This window comes from Pholcus phalangioides, unplaced genomic scaffold (genome assembly GCF_987345545.1).
Source record: "Pholcus phalangioides strain wild (caught in Gottingen) unplaced genomic scaffold, Ppha-v1.0 ptg000007l_1, whole genome shotgun sequence".
Taxonomy (NCBI): Eukaryota; Metazoa; Arthropoda; class Arachnida; order Araneae; family Pholcidae; genus Pholcus; species Pholcus phalangioides.
In genome coordinates, this window is record NW_028301600.1 from 40851826 (window position 1) to 40868524 (window position 16699).

Here is a 16699-nt window from a genome sequence, read left to right on the forward strand (position 1 = left end):
TATCACGGCTGGGTAAAGGGCCGTGCCATGAGCGGAGATATGGGGGGGGGGAGAATGCCCCCCAGCGTCAAAGATGGAGTCGACTGATGTAATGTATGTATGTATATATGAATTGACATCATCATCATCGTGCCCCCCTAGCAATAATTATCGTGCCCTCCCAGACTTCCAAGTCTATCTCCGCCTATGGGCCGTGGCTTGGCTGTTGAGAAACGCTGTACTAGAGAACTTTTGATCGCACACCGAGAGAACCAAGGTCCCTCCCCCTCCTGTTGTGCATCAGTCACTAGCATCATTGTTATTCTAGTGTCTTCTTTGTTTTGAAACATATCCCGTGCGGACATCTCGTGGGCTGCACTATCACTGAACTTTTTTGCATAAAAAATCACCAAATTGGTTTGCCCAGTAGACCAAGGGTATCAGAAGTATTTTAAACTTGTAGGTACTCGTGTGAGCTTTATTGGGAGATTTTGATTTATGAATCAATTCTCTGAACAAAATAGTATGGATATTAGAACAGTGCCGTCTTAACTGATGGGCCCACCCGGGTATGGCTCGGAGGTAGGGTTACCAGGTTCGGAAACCATGAAAGGAGGATGCCTGATGCGCAATCTTGGAATGCCCCTTTTCCCAATTCTTACAATAGATGGCGTCATTGTAGTGACCAAAAAAGTATTCTTGAGAATTTCAACTATTAATTTCTATATTTCTGAATGGAAGAGGTAACACTCCCCTCCCTCAAGGATACCTTAGCGGCATTAGAGGCCCCAAGGGCAAAGCGATTTTTCTGGGGGGGCACCTACCTGGCAGAAATATCTGCTACCCAATATACATACTCAATGTCGAAAATTTGACCAGATGTCATTTCCATGAGGCCCTTTCTGTACTTGAGGCCCCTGGGCCGTGCCAAGACAGGCTCATGCATTAAGATGGCACTGTCTTCTCTCCCCACATCAGCATACGGCTTAGCTGTTGGTGAGCAAACAATGGTAATTGAATTATTATGGAAAATTTCACCCTTTAACCCCTCCTTCAACATTACAAGGAGGTGTTTAGTCACCCGGGGCAAGTGCGCATTTCGGCGTTCCCTTGTAATGATGAAGGAGAGGTTTGAGAATAAAATTTTCGCCCCCTCTGGTCCAGCGCCCGGGGCAAGAGACCCGCCTGCTACCCCCTAGTTGCGGCCCTGCCTGGCAACATTACACTCGAACAACGCTTCCTTGGACGTCACAGAAACAACGAAAATGACATTAAAAAAAACAATTATTTTTCCCACCACATAAAATCTTTATTAGAACTATTATATAGAACTATTCAGTATCACAGCAACAAATTCATAGAGAAAATTTTTTAGCCGAAATCAAATTATCGGCTATAGAATTAAGTAATTCCTTATTCTATAACGATAAAAAAGTAAAAAGTTTAAAATTGAGAATTGTATAGAAACCGTATTTGTGCACTATAAGATATAATACCGTTTCTCTCTCTCTCTCTCTCTCTTTTTTTTGGTTCTTTTTCACTGAAAATGTAAAGTCTCCATTTTTATCATCTTTTAGAGTGATGGATTGTCATGTTATATACAGGTAAAGGGAGGGGGGAATAACCGTCTTTTGAAATATTAGTTCCTGACAGCGAAGGGAGAGTTTTTGATAACTCTGTTGTGTTCAACGTTTCGAATCGCCCGAAACTAAAATCGAAAAGTTCCGAGAAAAATCGAAAGCAGACTCGGGTTTAACGAGTTTCGAACAGAATTGGACGAACGAACGAAACGACAGTTTACTCGAAGTATCAATTTCAACGAATCATTTTTCGTCCGTTTTAGTCGCAGCGAGATGACGAAACAATTGTTTAAATAGGAAAATATGCTTCTATCTCAAACTAACTTTGAAGTTACTCGGTTTCTACTTTTGATATTTATAGTTTTATTGGTTTATGCTGTCATTTCCTTGCCAAGGGAATCGTCGGTGAACGAACCGTATGATGCTAAGTAAAACCAGAGGAACATTTCGAGAATCAATAAAACTTATCGGGGAATATTTTTATTGCACGCAAAAAAATTGGAAGAACGTAATTTTTACATTAGCATAACAAATTCGGACACAGATTGAGCCAATTGTCATATACAGTGATACCTCGGCTAACGAACGCTTCGACTTATGAACTTTTCGGATTGTTTTCATAATTCAGCAGCGTCATGTGCTGAATTTTTGATCCAATCATCATCAGAATTACGGTCACTATAGCCCGATTAACTCATATCCACCTCGGAATCTTTTTTTTAGATGTACACTTCTCTTTCTGAAATTCTTTGAACCATTTCATGTAAAATGAAAGATTCAGCTACTAGAAAATGCATCGAAAAAAGGGAGCCCGTGTTTTCAGAGCACGCGTTCTTCAGTGCAAGACTCCTAGCATCAAGTTAAACAGTCTGGACATTTTAGGAGATTATCTTTTCCATCTGCATGTATCAGACACAGAAACGAGCTGACCAAATTACAAATGAATAGCGACGCCTACGAACTCGATTGGGCTGTGTCAATACGAGCTTTAGTAGACTCATTTATCCAATTTGAACAAATCCATTTATCCAATTTGAACCAATCCATTTATCCAATTTGAACCGATCAATTTATCCAATTTGAACCAATCCATTTATCCAATTTGAAACTGTTCATCTTAGACTTTAATTAGTTTTTGTTTTTTGTGTAGCATCCTTTGGTGTTTCAAAAAACTTATCTTTAAATTTTGGGCACACAGAAGCCATAGTGAATCAAACACTTCCCATAGAAACTATGGCAAAACACGTTTCGGCTAACAAAGATTTCTGCTAACGAACGTGATTCCGGAATGAATCATCTTCGTTAGCTAAGGTGTCACTGAATAGGTCTGCTGTCATTGGCAAAACTCTGATGAAGCGGATATGAACTTATAGAAATTCTTACTCGGGACTTCTGTCGCACCAGCTGCGGGTGACGGTAAAGAGTATAGTAGAGGAGATATAGTGGGACTCATTGAGATGACTGGTCCCATTCCTATAGATGTGACACCTCTAGAAACACGAGCGCTGAATAGACGGATGCATATGGTTATCGGAAATATAGTTTCATAGACGGTGTTTTATAGTTTATCGAGATATCCGTGTATTAGTGATTAGATGGAGACGATATACGGAAATGACCTGGCGTGTGATGTTGATTACATCGCTTAAGTAAAAATCCCGTGATATATCTGTAGGAGTGGCATCTGACTTCAAGATGAAAAAGACTTATTTTCAGGATAATATAACATTTAATACAAAAGGTTAATAATTATCGTATGTACATGACAGCACATGACCCCCTGGTCGTGTGGGGCATTTGTCACGTGGTTATTCCGTGCTTCAGTACAGTATGTACGAATAAGAAATATACGAATGTCGACACTCTACATCTGAATAGTTTTGAGAACGACCTCTTAACAAACTTTCTAAAACACGTTTCATTTGTTATAAACTCAAAATACAGTCCAACTTTGACTTGCAGGTGCTCTAAACATTATGGGCCCCCTCCTCCCTACGACTGGAGTCAAAGATGTTTGGTGGTTGGCTAGCAAAGACACATATTGTTTAATTTAAAAGGCTCCCAATTATAAGGTCGCAACCATTATGAAAACCAGTTCCAGCCGACAAACATACTGTAACGTAGTCGGAAATTCCAACAAAACATCGGCTTCTGTACACACACTATTTTTTTCTGACTTCCAATCCTTTTTTTTCCAGCGTAAAATTATCAAGATAACGTCTTTGAAGCATCATGAGAAGTTCATGTTCTTATATAGCCAAAATTCTTCACGTCCATTTTTCCAGTAACGCAGGATTCCTTCACCAAACAAACATTCTTTCTCAACAGGGACGGGCTTAAGTATTTTGCGGCCCGGAGCAAAACAAAAATTGCGGCCCCTCTGAACAGGGGTTTTCCAGTAGTCCAGGGTGCCCATGGGTACTCTGGTGTCCGAGAACGACCGTAAAACTCCGTAGTCGTAAAAAAATGTCATTTGGCAATAAATATGGACAAAAGTATCCGCTTCCTAGTGAAAAAATTGCAAGTGCGCCCCCAGACACTTGAAGATTTGGGGCTCTCAGGGCTAGAAGACCGATTATCTACCCAGGCCCTCAACCTTAGTGGTTCTCTATCTTGAACTAGCCTTCTAGGTGGTGAAGAGAGGAAGTTGCCTTGAACAACGCTCTAGGCGTGAGGGGTTATCAATCTATCTTGGACTGAATTTTAAGCTATTGCTTTGCTAAGAAGTTGAAGTCAAAATGTAATCAAAACATTTTTATCCCCTTTTGCTGCCCTAAAAATTTAGCGGCCCGGTGCAGTCGCACCCTTCGCACCTGCCTAAGTCCGGCGCTGTTTCTCAATCATAGCACTTCAGAGTTAGCACGTAACCTTTACGTTCCACGATTAATAGAAATTTCAGTGTTCACCACCTTTCTATTCAAAATCCGTTAAGTACAAGCAGGTACTATTTTAAAGATCACAAGGTCTCTAAAATTAATTTTTGTGCCGGCTAACCAAATATCTAATTGCAGTCCTGAGTACCAGAAGTTCATTTGATTCTGTATACTTAACCATCAATGCATTTACATTTCCTTTTCTTATGGTCAAGACATTGTTTTCCAATCACGAGACTCGACAATTAAGAGCTGAGGTCGTTAATTTGAAACAATAGAAACAATGGAAAAACAGCGTTTGAATTTTGTTTTATAAATAACGTCCAAAATCACCGAAAAAAATACAAACACTAGAAAGCCAACAAGAATGATGACTTTTCAGGTTTTTTTTTTTTTGTTAATTACCCCGTTTCAAAACATTTTCTTGTCCCTGTGTCTTTCTTTTTATTTTGCGCACAACCGAATAGTTTAATGGAGAAAAATGAAGTCTTAGAAGATATAAGCTTAAAAAAGACGTTAGATTGAATGGCTTTAACAGACGAAAAGAAAAGCTTCTCCAAAAGCGAACGTCACTTCATCTATTAATGATTTCACGCTTAAGTGAAAACTTCGCAAATGGACCTCTTTCTTGAATTTCTTACGGAGTATACTCTTAACGGCATTCGTTTTACCGAAATTTTGCACACACACACACACACACACACACACACACACAAAAGGAAAACGAATGTACGTATCTGATAGAATTCTTTTTCCATGTAAGATGTTGAAATTGAAAATTTTTCTTTTCAAAGATGCTGTGAATTTTCGAGTTATATTTTGATTGGTATTTGCATATGTCGGCTTTGAATTTGGTATTGCATTTATTTAATTGATGCCGTAATCATTTGATGGGTTTTTTAGTATACAGGGTGTCCTGTAAATGCTGATGCGGCCTTTATCTCATCAACCGTCCGTCGTAGAGGCATAGTTTCAATTTAAGAAATGCTCAAAAGCGTTCAAAAATCACCCTGCACCAGTTTTGAGAGTGAAAATACAGTGTGTAACAAAATAAAAAATATAAATTTTTATACGGTCCCCCTGTCCTGGAACTTCCAATTAAGAAGTTGTTGCCCTGTCTCTCTCTTGAGGCCGACAAAAAAAATCCGAACATCTAAGAGCAATATTCGCTGAGATATTCGAATTCAAAAATCGGAGAAAAGTTAGGAAAGGATAGCCTAAAAATGGGGGAAAAGAGCCTTGCTCGTTAGTTTTTGCTGTTTTTCGTAACTTTTCTCCGATTTTTGAATCCAAATAGCTTAGTGAATATTGCACTTGGAAACATGGAATTTTAAAATTTTTCTGTTGGCCTCAAGAGATACAGGGCAACAACTTTCCAATTGGAACTTAGAGGACAAGTGGGGCCATATAAAAATTTAGATTTTTTGAATTTTCTGACATACTGTGTTTCCACTCTCAAAATTGGTGCACAATAATTTTTGAACATCTTTTGAGCATTTTTTACATTGAAACTATACCTCTACGACGGACGATTGATGAGATAAAGACCGCATCAGCATTTCCAGGACACCCTGTATACAGCAGGGCCGGACAAATTTCCAAATATTCACATTCCCGATCGTGTATGTAATATTGCTTAATATACTTAATATACACTTAAAATAATAGATGCTCGAATCAATATTTTGCATGCCTGAAAAAAACTCGAACCACTGACCACTCGACTGCAACCTGACAGTCGAGTGATTAGGGAGCTGGCCTCTGATTGTGCAGGTCTGGGTTCGAATCCCAGTTCAGGCGCGGATGTCTACTAAAACTAGCAAATTCCGTGGGGAAATCATACGGATATCTTGGGAATGCGTGAGCATCGCGTTATTGGAAAAAAAATTATCGCTGGATTTACTTAATTCTCAAAAATTTCCAAAAAAGATTTATTTGCACAAAAAATATCGAGAGCGGTATAAAAAAAAAATATATATATATATATAATCAAAGTTTTGAAAGAAATATGCAATTGATCCCGGGATTACACTATAAAAGTTTTATAAAAGTTCTTTTATGAAACTTAAAAAATGCAACCAACAAGCTTATTGGTTACATTCGAGCAAATGCAATCGACAAGCTTATTGGTTGCGTTTGTAGTTTTACAAAATTTTTTTATAAAACTTTTATAGTGTAATCCCTATTTTAGAATGTATTTTTGTGGTATTTCCAGCCGTGTGAAGGAACATTTGAATCATCGCCGATGAAAAAGTTAAAAAAAAAAAAAGCGGCTACACATTGTTTTTTATATGTCCGTGTTGGGCATGGTCAAAGAAATACATGCCCGGTCGAAAATTTTCCATGCACCGTGCATGTGGGAAAATAGGTTCGTCCAGCCATGATATAAAGACATGAATCGCACACAACCCCCAAAGATACGTTAATTTCTATTTAAAAAAAAGAAGAAATAGATGACGATACTTCTGATGATCTACTCCAGTGTTTCCCAACGTGGGCACAATGTCACCTTCTTCCCTGAGGAGCGATGGATTGGTCCAGGGAGGCGATAGAAGCTACGGGTATGTTGATGGGATCCTATGGGTTGGCTTGAGTTGAGAAAGAAAAAAAAAAGCTCTGAAGTGGGGGAGGGGGGAGTGATGGAACAAAAATTTTGAAACAAACTGATTTACTACAAGCCCTTGACATCTTTACAAGCGTGCACGTTTGTAAATAACCATCAAATCGAAATTTTTACAGGTAGGACAACTCAGAGCCACCTTTAGAGGTGTGTGTGACAGGTGCAGTCACACCGGACAACGCGCTTTGTGAGGCCCCGAACCCACAGTAAATTATTGGAGGCTTTTACAAATTCTTAATCTATTTTTTCATAAATTCTGAATTATCATCAATTTTGGAATTTTTCCTCCCATTAATTCTGAATTTTCATCAATATATTCTGGAACTTTTTCTTCCGTTAATTCTGAATTTTCACGAATATTCTGGAATTTTTTTCTTCCGTTAATTCTGAATTATCAATTATGGAATTTTTTCTCCCATTAATTCTGAATTTTCATGAAGTCTGGAATTATTACTTTAATTAATTTTGAATTTTCATGAATATTCTGGAATTTTTCCTTCCGTTAATTCTTAATTATCATTAATTATGGAATTTTTTCTCCCATTAATTATGAATTTTCATTAATATTTTGGAATTTTTTCTTACGTTAATTCTGAATTTCCGTCAAGTCTGGAATTATTACTTTAATTAATTCTGAATTTTCGTCAAGTCTGGAATTATTACTTTAATTAATTCTGAATTTTCATGAATATTCTGGAATTTTTCCTTCCGTTAATTCCTAATTATCATTAATTATGGAATTTTTTCTCCCATTAATTATGAATTTTCATCAATATTCTAGAATTTTTTTCTTCCGTTAATTGTGAATTTTCGTCAAGTCTGGAATCATTACTTTAATTAATTCTGAATCTCCATGAAGTCTGGAATTATTACTTCAATTATTTCTGAATTTTCATGAATTCTAGGCACTTTTTCTTCCATTAATTCTGAATTTCCATCTCAATACTGTAATTTTTTCTTCAAATTATTCTGAATTTTTATTAATTCTGAAATTACGATATTTCTTTCATTAATTCTGAATTTTCATTAGTGCTGGAATTATCTCTTTTCAGTTATTTTTAATTCATCAAGTCTAAAATTTTCATTAGTTTCGGGAAATGTTTCTCTCATTAGTTTAAAATTACGTTCAGTGCTAAATTTTCATCAATTTTTGTGTTAATTTACATTTAATTGTATGTTTAAAATGTTTGTATGAATATTTTTTTCTCATCATTCCTGTATATTCTGAAATAATGGATGCTGATTGCCCTACCCCACAAAATATACAAATTCGAGGGTTCTGAACCTTTTCGGTGCCCCGAAATTGTCGAGACGCACGCGCCTGGCACCACTACAGTGGAGACTCCCCTAACGGACAACTTTCTGATCCCCGGTCCCGTAGAATAGGGCTTTAATGTATTTCACTTCCCGTTAGCGGACACTCTCGATAGCGGACAGCAAAAACAGGCAAACTAATTTTTTTTCAAACTCTAATCTATTAGTTTTTGGTCATAAACCGAGAATTAATCATAGATTCTGTTTAATCCCAAGCTCGTGTTGGTAAATATGACAAATCGTCAATCAATTACTTAATTAATTGAACATGACTATGACCCAGGATGGTGAATTCTAATGGTTTTGTTTGTTGATAACGTGTGAAGAAAGCCAACATTACTAGACTGATATGGTTGTTATGAATGAGTTTATCTTCTTCACACTTATTTTAGTTTAATTTAATTTTTATAGCAAAATATATGTAGTGCACGTATCATGTACGGGTACAAATAATTAATTGGATTAATGAAGAGAGAAAAAACTATAAAATTTTTCCACATTTATCAGACTTTTAAACTTTATTTGGGATTTATGCATAAACTACGGTAAAAGTGATAAATGTAGTGAAATTTAATCAAAATATCTTTATCGAGATGCGATCTGTGATTCATTTTAACATTAAAATGAATAGGGACAAATTGCGACTGAAGCCAAACGTCGTATAAATGAGAAGGTCGTATAAACGAGGTTCCACTGTGTATCCTACCCCCTCATTAGCGGACAAAATATTTGGTCTCATGGGTGTCCGTTATCGATAGGTTCTATTGTATTATCTTCGCACCGGGCCCCGCGTATGGTAACGGCGGTCCTGGGACAACTGATGATGCCTCCCGAATACTTATTATGAAGCAATTATATCTTCCTGCAGTTATCGCCTTTCAAACGCGTGCTGAACTAATAAAAAGAAAAATAAATTATATTTTATTGTTGCATAAAACCCTTGAATATGAGCTTCTCACAGGAAACGTTTACCATATTTCATGCATTTATTTTACTCCTCACTTTATTTTAAGTTCATCGATTACATTAGGAAATATATACGGCCGGCGTCTGGAAAAGATCGAGCTCTGCAAGATTTCGAATAAATTTATAAAGTAATTTTTTTTTAAAACTCAGACTCTTCTCCGAATATCGGAAGTCTATTCCATAGTGGCATCTTGAGGAATGAATCGAAAGAGAAGTTCAGGCTTTAAAAGTGCCATTGCGAGTGATTTGTCAATGTCATCGATTCCTCCAGAGCATTAGGCCATTGCGGAATCGCTTGCCGTTAATCTTTCTGATGTTGGGGATGGTTATAACGTAACCACAGAAATAAAATCCGAAAAATAAGAAATCAAACGCGATTTCCTGAAAATACTTCCACAGTTGCATTTTTTCCCCTTTCATCAACACACGCGGACATTAAACCAACTAATTATGCTGATAAATAATTAAATTATCACCTCTGGTTAATTAACAAGCTAATTACCTCATTTGCGTTTTCATAATTTTGAATAACGTTCAAATAGATATGTTACGGTAAATGTGATGAATTGGTTATTATACATAATAACCGGTTATTATGCATGCTTACCAATCGTTTTGGTAAGTTTAATGAATACTGAAAACATTATCCCTTTAACCGGTGATTATACATAATACTCAAGTGTCGTTGGTAAATTTGATGAATATTTGAAATTTATCGCCTTCATATGTGATTATGCACAATAGTGTAATTTGATAAGTATGAAAAAAATTTCAAATGTGTCTAGTATGTGCCATGAATATAGTCGGAACCCGATATAATGATTAACAAATTTTACGATCGTACTCCGATATAATGATACATGTATGAATTATCATGTATAGTATATCATATAGTACGATTTATCATGTTTGCCAACGACGAGACGCTTGGGTATCATGCATAATGGCTCTGGTAAAAGTGATAATTTTTTTAGTACTTATTAAATTTACCGACGACGCTTATATAATTACTATGCATAATCGTCGGTAAAACTGATTAATTTAGGGAAATTTATCAAACTTACGAAAATGCTCGGCGATTATGCATAATAACCGATTATTACGAGGATATGTATTATTTATTAAAATTTAGTTGATGATTGATTCTTATGATACAACTCTTTGAGAATATCTAACAATGTTCTTTGTCAATTATTTTATTAATTAAAATATTTAAAAATCACAATTAAATATAAACTGTGGTTCCCCTAATTGTTTTGAGCAGAGTATAAATTAACAATTTAAAAGAAACTGCTTTGCCATAAAAAGAAGACATTTCATCAGAAATACGTCGCGTTTATTGCTTATATGTGAAAATAATTAATTAATAATTAATTGTAAAAAAATTTAATACATCGGAATGCAAACACAAAGACAATCAATTGGAAAAGTTTTGTATCATACATCATCTCTGTGTCCTATATTTCATATACAGTGAATTCTCGATAAAACGATACTCTTCGGACAAAAACAAAATATCGTTTTAGAGGGATTATCGTTATATTGAGAGGCGGCATTATCATTACGTGCCATCACATTTATGCTGCTGTTGGCATCTTTTCTAAATCGGTGTTGCTAGTACCACCAGAAAATGTGGTTTTTGTAATTATTCACCACGAAAAATTGTAATTGATTGGGTTTATTAATAAAATTCAGTTATATGCATTACACCTGTGAAGTTGTTTATTGCATTGCACTTTAGTGTCTTGCACTGAAAAAAGTGACAGCAATAACTTCGTTAGTGCAATCCTATGATGCAATTAAAATAAAACTCATAACGAATTTGGGCAAAATATAAAAAAAAAAAAATCGTTGTAGCGGTTTTTCATGAATCTCCTAAAAATTTCGTTATAGAGGGATTTATCGTAGTAAAGGATATCATTGTATCGAGAGGAGTTTAACATTAAGTTTTACTACAGGCACTAGTAATAAACTACTACTAGTTTAACTATAGGCAAATTCTAACGAGATTTGAAGAAATATCGTTGTAGGGGGATTTATCGTTATATCGAGTATCGTTGTAGCGAGGTTTCACCGTATTAAAATTTCACACTACTTATATTTTTGAAGAAAAATAAAGGAAGCTTATTTATATGCATAAAATTTGAATAATTTGAAAAATTTGCAAACTTGCTTTTTTTTCAAGGTATTTCTGTAGCCGCTTTACTTATATAAAAATAAATAAATTTCAGCACGCAATTTTTTTGTGAGAAATGTTAAAAAAGAGAACTCTGCGAGAAATGAGATGATGATGATAATATATATTTATTCAAATGAGGAGAGAAAGAGTTGAAGGTGGAAAAGAAAGAGATATGTAAAAATAATATAATTTTTTCCGTTGCTTACCTGGGCGAGTAGCGAGATGTTATTTTAAGTTTTTTTTTTATAACTATTATTATATATTCTTTTTTGCAGGTTGTTCTTCTCCGGCGAGATGGAATTTTTGTCGTTGAGATGCCAGAAGAGGAATCCTTATTTAGGGTGATCCCTATCCCAGCAGTGGAATATTAGAGAATAGTGAGTAGAGCGAGTCTCCGTTTGAGAGTGTTGTTGGCTCGCTCCTCCTCAGCGCGCAAGCCCTGCTCACAACTCACTGCAGAGGGTGGCTATGCTGACCGTCCAATCAGGCGCTTCTTGGCACACAAACACACTATGTCTAGGATCCATTCCCTGCTCCCAACCCAACATTCTTTCTATCTACCCACCTTTTTTTAAAAAATAATAAATATTTTCATCCTTTATATTCAACGGTTATTAGATAATATTATGTCCAGACAATTCACGAAAATCTCGCATTTTAATTTTTGAAATTTTTTTACCCATAAATTTCATCACTGAATGTTATCATCTAGTACACTTGAACTTGGATAATTCGAGGTTCAACGGGGACGGAAAAACAGTTCGAATTATAAAATTTATTATATAATAGAAGATAGCTATAGTTTCACGAAAAATCAAAAATTCTTAATAATTATAATAATGTACTAAATGTTATCACATACTATACCAGTTTCCTTGTTATTACAACTAGTATTTGTATAAAACGTATAAACGATCACGAAAAATATTTCATTTGGGACGGAATAGGGACCTCTGTTGCTTTCTTAGATTCGTTTTCATCAACGGGAAGATTCAACGCGATTGTAAAGTTGAACAAGCGAATGAACCTCGTTTGGACATGGTGAAAAAGGCTATTTAGCCACATTGATGTTACAAAATAAACGAACAATACTGTTAAAGAGACATGAATTTCCAACACATTTTAACAACCAATAAACTGGGATTTCAGCACTCTAACTAAAAACCATTTCGTCTGTAGAGTAGTGATTACTACATACACGGCAAGATTTTCGTATTTTCTAAGTAGCATCATTTTCATCTGTTATTGGCTAATGAAATCTCATCCAACATCCGGTAAAACACCAGTTGAAGCGGTAAGACAACAGCCAGTGTGTGAAACTGGTAATGAAATCGTTGTTTCTTATACAAATACAAATACAAATACAAATACAACGCCACAACAGGCAAAATGCCCAACGAGGTGGCTGATAAAAAGATGCCCATAAAAATATGGTTGTCATATGTTTCAAAAATACAGCAACCCAATTAAAAATGCAATTAACACAAATTACAAACAATATATACACATGATACAATATTATACAATGCCCATAAAGAATACTTATGGTTGTCTTATTCTAAGAATGGATAGCTTCTCGATTTACCCCAACATGTTTATCGTATTTCTTTTTAAACGTGTCAATTGTGTTACAATTTACTACCTCCGGGGGTAAGCTATTCCATTTATTAACAACCCTATTGGAGAAAAATTCCCTGCGACACCATAACCTTGCATCAATAACCATGTAGATCAATAACGAAAAACAATTCAAATTTTAATTATTTGTTATAATTATGCATGTTATATTCTGGAAAAAATCAGTAAACCCCGAAATAAAGAAAAGAATGACCAAAAGTTATCCAGGAATTCTGAGAAAAGACATTTTGCAAATGACATATCTGTGAATCAAACTTGTAGTTATTCAAATCATTAGGGAAAAATTGAATTAAACAAGTAACTTCAACATTAAATTGAATAAAAAATGAGGGGAATTCTTGAAATTCGAATTATCCAAAAGTTTGAATTAGCCAAGTTTTCCTGCAATTTGTATTTTGATGCAGTAATACCCCGACTTACGGTACTTCGAGTTGCACGATTTTCTGTGCAAAATGCACATTTTTGAAATTCAATCATTATCACGGGATTATTGCTGAAACAGTAGAGATTATTAAGTGTTAAGTAAGTAATTATTTTATTAGATCAGAACGTGGTATTTCATGAAATAACACTGATTTTTTGAGGGGCTACAGTATATGAAGAAACTTTTACGGGATTTAGAAATGGAATTCCGATGCTTGTTTGGTACCTGCAAATTTTACCAAGGAAGGTCACAATGTCATACCTGTAGGCCAATGCAAGTTTACAATTCCAGTTATTTCAACTCATGGCTGAAAGTTGTTTTCTTGTCTCCAAACAGAAGCAACTCCTTTCTTTCGATGGGCCAAAGTGATATCAAAACATTCAACGCGTTTAACACGTGACTTTCATTTGCACAGATTTTAGGGGAGCACAATCTTTGTTTTACCGGTCCGGATTGCAGTCACAACGCAAGTTAGATTTTTTGAATCTATAGAAGATTGCCACACACACACACATAGGCACATAGCACTAAAGTCACAGTGATAAAGAAAAAGACATGTTCTTTCTAATATTTGGTCCTGCATGGAAAACTGTTATTCCGATATAAACGCTTGTCGTCAGTCGCATCTATCGCGTAACTTTGGGGTATTACTGTAGTTTGAAAATGGTGTTAAAATTACGATATCAGAATACAGTGAAACCTCGATATAACGATATTCAGCGGACCAAGAAAAAATATCGTTGTAGAGAGATTATCATTATATCGCGAGGCAACATGACGTGAAATCAATTTTCTTCTGCTGTAGGAATCTTTTCTAAATCAGCATTGTTAGTATAACCAAAAAGTGCTGTTTTTAGTATTTATTCGAAGCAAAAAAATTTAGTCAGATGTATTGCCCCTGTAAAAAGGTTTATCGCAATAAACCTTTATACCATGGTGTAACATATAAACCATGTGGTATATCACACAAAAAAGTAGCTATACTGCAAACTTCATCAACACTTAAGGTGATCAAGTGGTACCAAATGCCGATATTATTAGACGTCCTCGGAAGAACTAAACTGACGAGTTTACAAATATATTGAAGGATATTTTGAGAGATCGATGTAGCGGTTTCAAAATCTCTTCAACTATATCGTTATAGAGCGGTTTATCGTAGTAAAGGATATTGTTGTTTCGAGGGGAGAACATTAGACTGTAGTCGATTCCAAATAAGATTTCAAAAAGTATTTTTGTAGAGGGATTTATCGTTATATCGAGTATCGTTGTAGAGGGATTTATCGTTATATCGAGTATCGTTGTAGAGGGATTTATCGTTATATCGAGTATCGTTGTAGCGATGTTTCACTGTATCTATATCATTGTAAAAATCCTCTTTTGCTGACACAGGGGTGACAAAAAAAAATTCGTCCATAAAAAAGGGGTGATCTTAACCCTCTATACCCTGGTGTATATTTGAATACATATGGCAAATACATGGTAAAAAAACCCATTCTATACCAATTTCTTTTCTCAATTTTTTTTGCCATTTGCAAAGCACATCTTTTAGTGTCACATTTCAGTACAAAATACGGCTATGCAAGTTTTAATCTAGGAAGAGTTGATTCTTTGTTGGTGTCATTTTTTGCGAGCTGCTGAAATTTTACGTATTCATAGATTTATGAAACCGCACCAAAATTTGAAGGTATTGGAAATAAAATTCAAGATAACAACCAACTATTCAACTTTTCTAAACAAGATTTTTTTCTGTTTAAAGATTACATTAAAATACAGTATATTTTACTGAACCATTTTAGCAAATTAAAATGATCCATTCTAATTGATTAAGTTGATGGGTTGATATATTGTTTCAATTTAAAATATGATAACAGTACAAATTTACATACGATTTTGTAAAATAAAAAATTCATTATGTTTTTATGTGGGCAAGCTATAGACGATTAAGAAATGGGGTAGTTACTGAAGAATTGAAAAAACAAACCGTATTTATTATTTGCTGTCAAAGAGGGGTTTCACTTATTACTTTCTAGAATATTTAAATGATGCAATTAATATTCTCTTGAATTAAAATTAATTAATTTACAATTTTTCAAAAGATTTACGGCTAAAAGTGTTGTCATCTTGTTTATCGAATTATTCAAAAATATCGCGAGAGTTTAGCGGCTGTAATATAGGATGTCTATAAATAAATTTGGCATGTTCCGACCTGTCTAAACCCTTAATTACCCGTCATAAAATTATGAAACATCAGGAACGTCTTGATAAAGGGATTGGGAGAATTTTCGAAGCCGCTTTTAAAGCCCAAAAATCTGTGCATGTAGCTTTTGAAACGGAATCACGGTGTTCGTAAAACAGTTTCACCAGCAAAGCACGTTCTCCTAAATTCAACCTCATATTTTTTAGTGAAGAAATAAAAATGAAAATTGTTCTGCACTTGGGGGGGATGTTTAGATATCCTGCCGTGAAGCTCGCTCACTCTGGTCACACGTTTGCAAAAAAAAGGGTGTGCACTATAATTTGCATAGAAACATCCTCTGGTAGGGAATGCGAGAATAATTTTTTCCCAAAAATTAATACCTATCTGATGGGTAGTTACGGTTGTAGAGAGCTCAGAATAATCTGAAATTTGAAAAAAGCTGCAGCTTTAGATACTTTGTACTTCGTAGAATGCAGAAACGTATGATTGATGGATGAACAGGTATGAAGTCAACAGTAAATTTCAAATAACTTCATGGGTCCGAGTTAATCTGAAAATTATCTCCATGTTAATGATATGTGTCATCGAAGTTCGTTCATGTGAATCTGCAGCTGAAACCACAAAATATTTAGATATGTTTTTTACACTTCTTGCAGTATACGGCTCAAATAACAAGCATTATACAGTAATAAACTTCACGTTAGGTTCACAACACGTACACGCACATCCCAACATGAACGAATTCGTCAGAAATTCCGCAGAGGAATGTAGACTAGGTGCATGTGTGGTTTAGTAGTAGTAGTATACGGTTCAAGTTTCTTGAAACGCACCGTTTTCAGCGATATGTATACTGGGTGTTTTGAAATAATTGAAGTAGTTTCGTAGTTTTTTATGCCCGGGCTGCAATGTTAGAAACATGATGACTGAGT

The 16699-nt window shown here is 35.2% G+C and overlaps 1 protein-coding gene across 1 annotated transcript in view; it reads right to left on the minus strand.

Moving 5' to 3' along the window:
* The window catches only part of LOC149085290 (uncharacterized), a 47403-nt gene extending 35603 nt beyond the window's left edge, over window positions 1-11800 (minus strand). The window contains exon 1 of the mRNA XM_089233223.1: window positions 11718-11800. The gene's annotated coding sequence lies outside the window, so the exon portion shown is untranslated. The remainder of the gene's footprint in view (window positions 1-11717) is intronic.
* Window positions 11801-16699: the final 4899 nt, after the last annotated feature.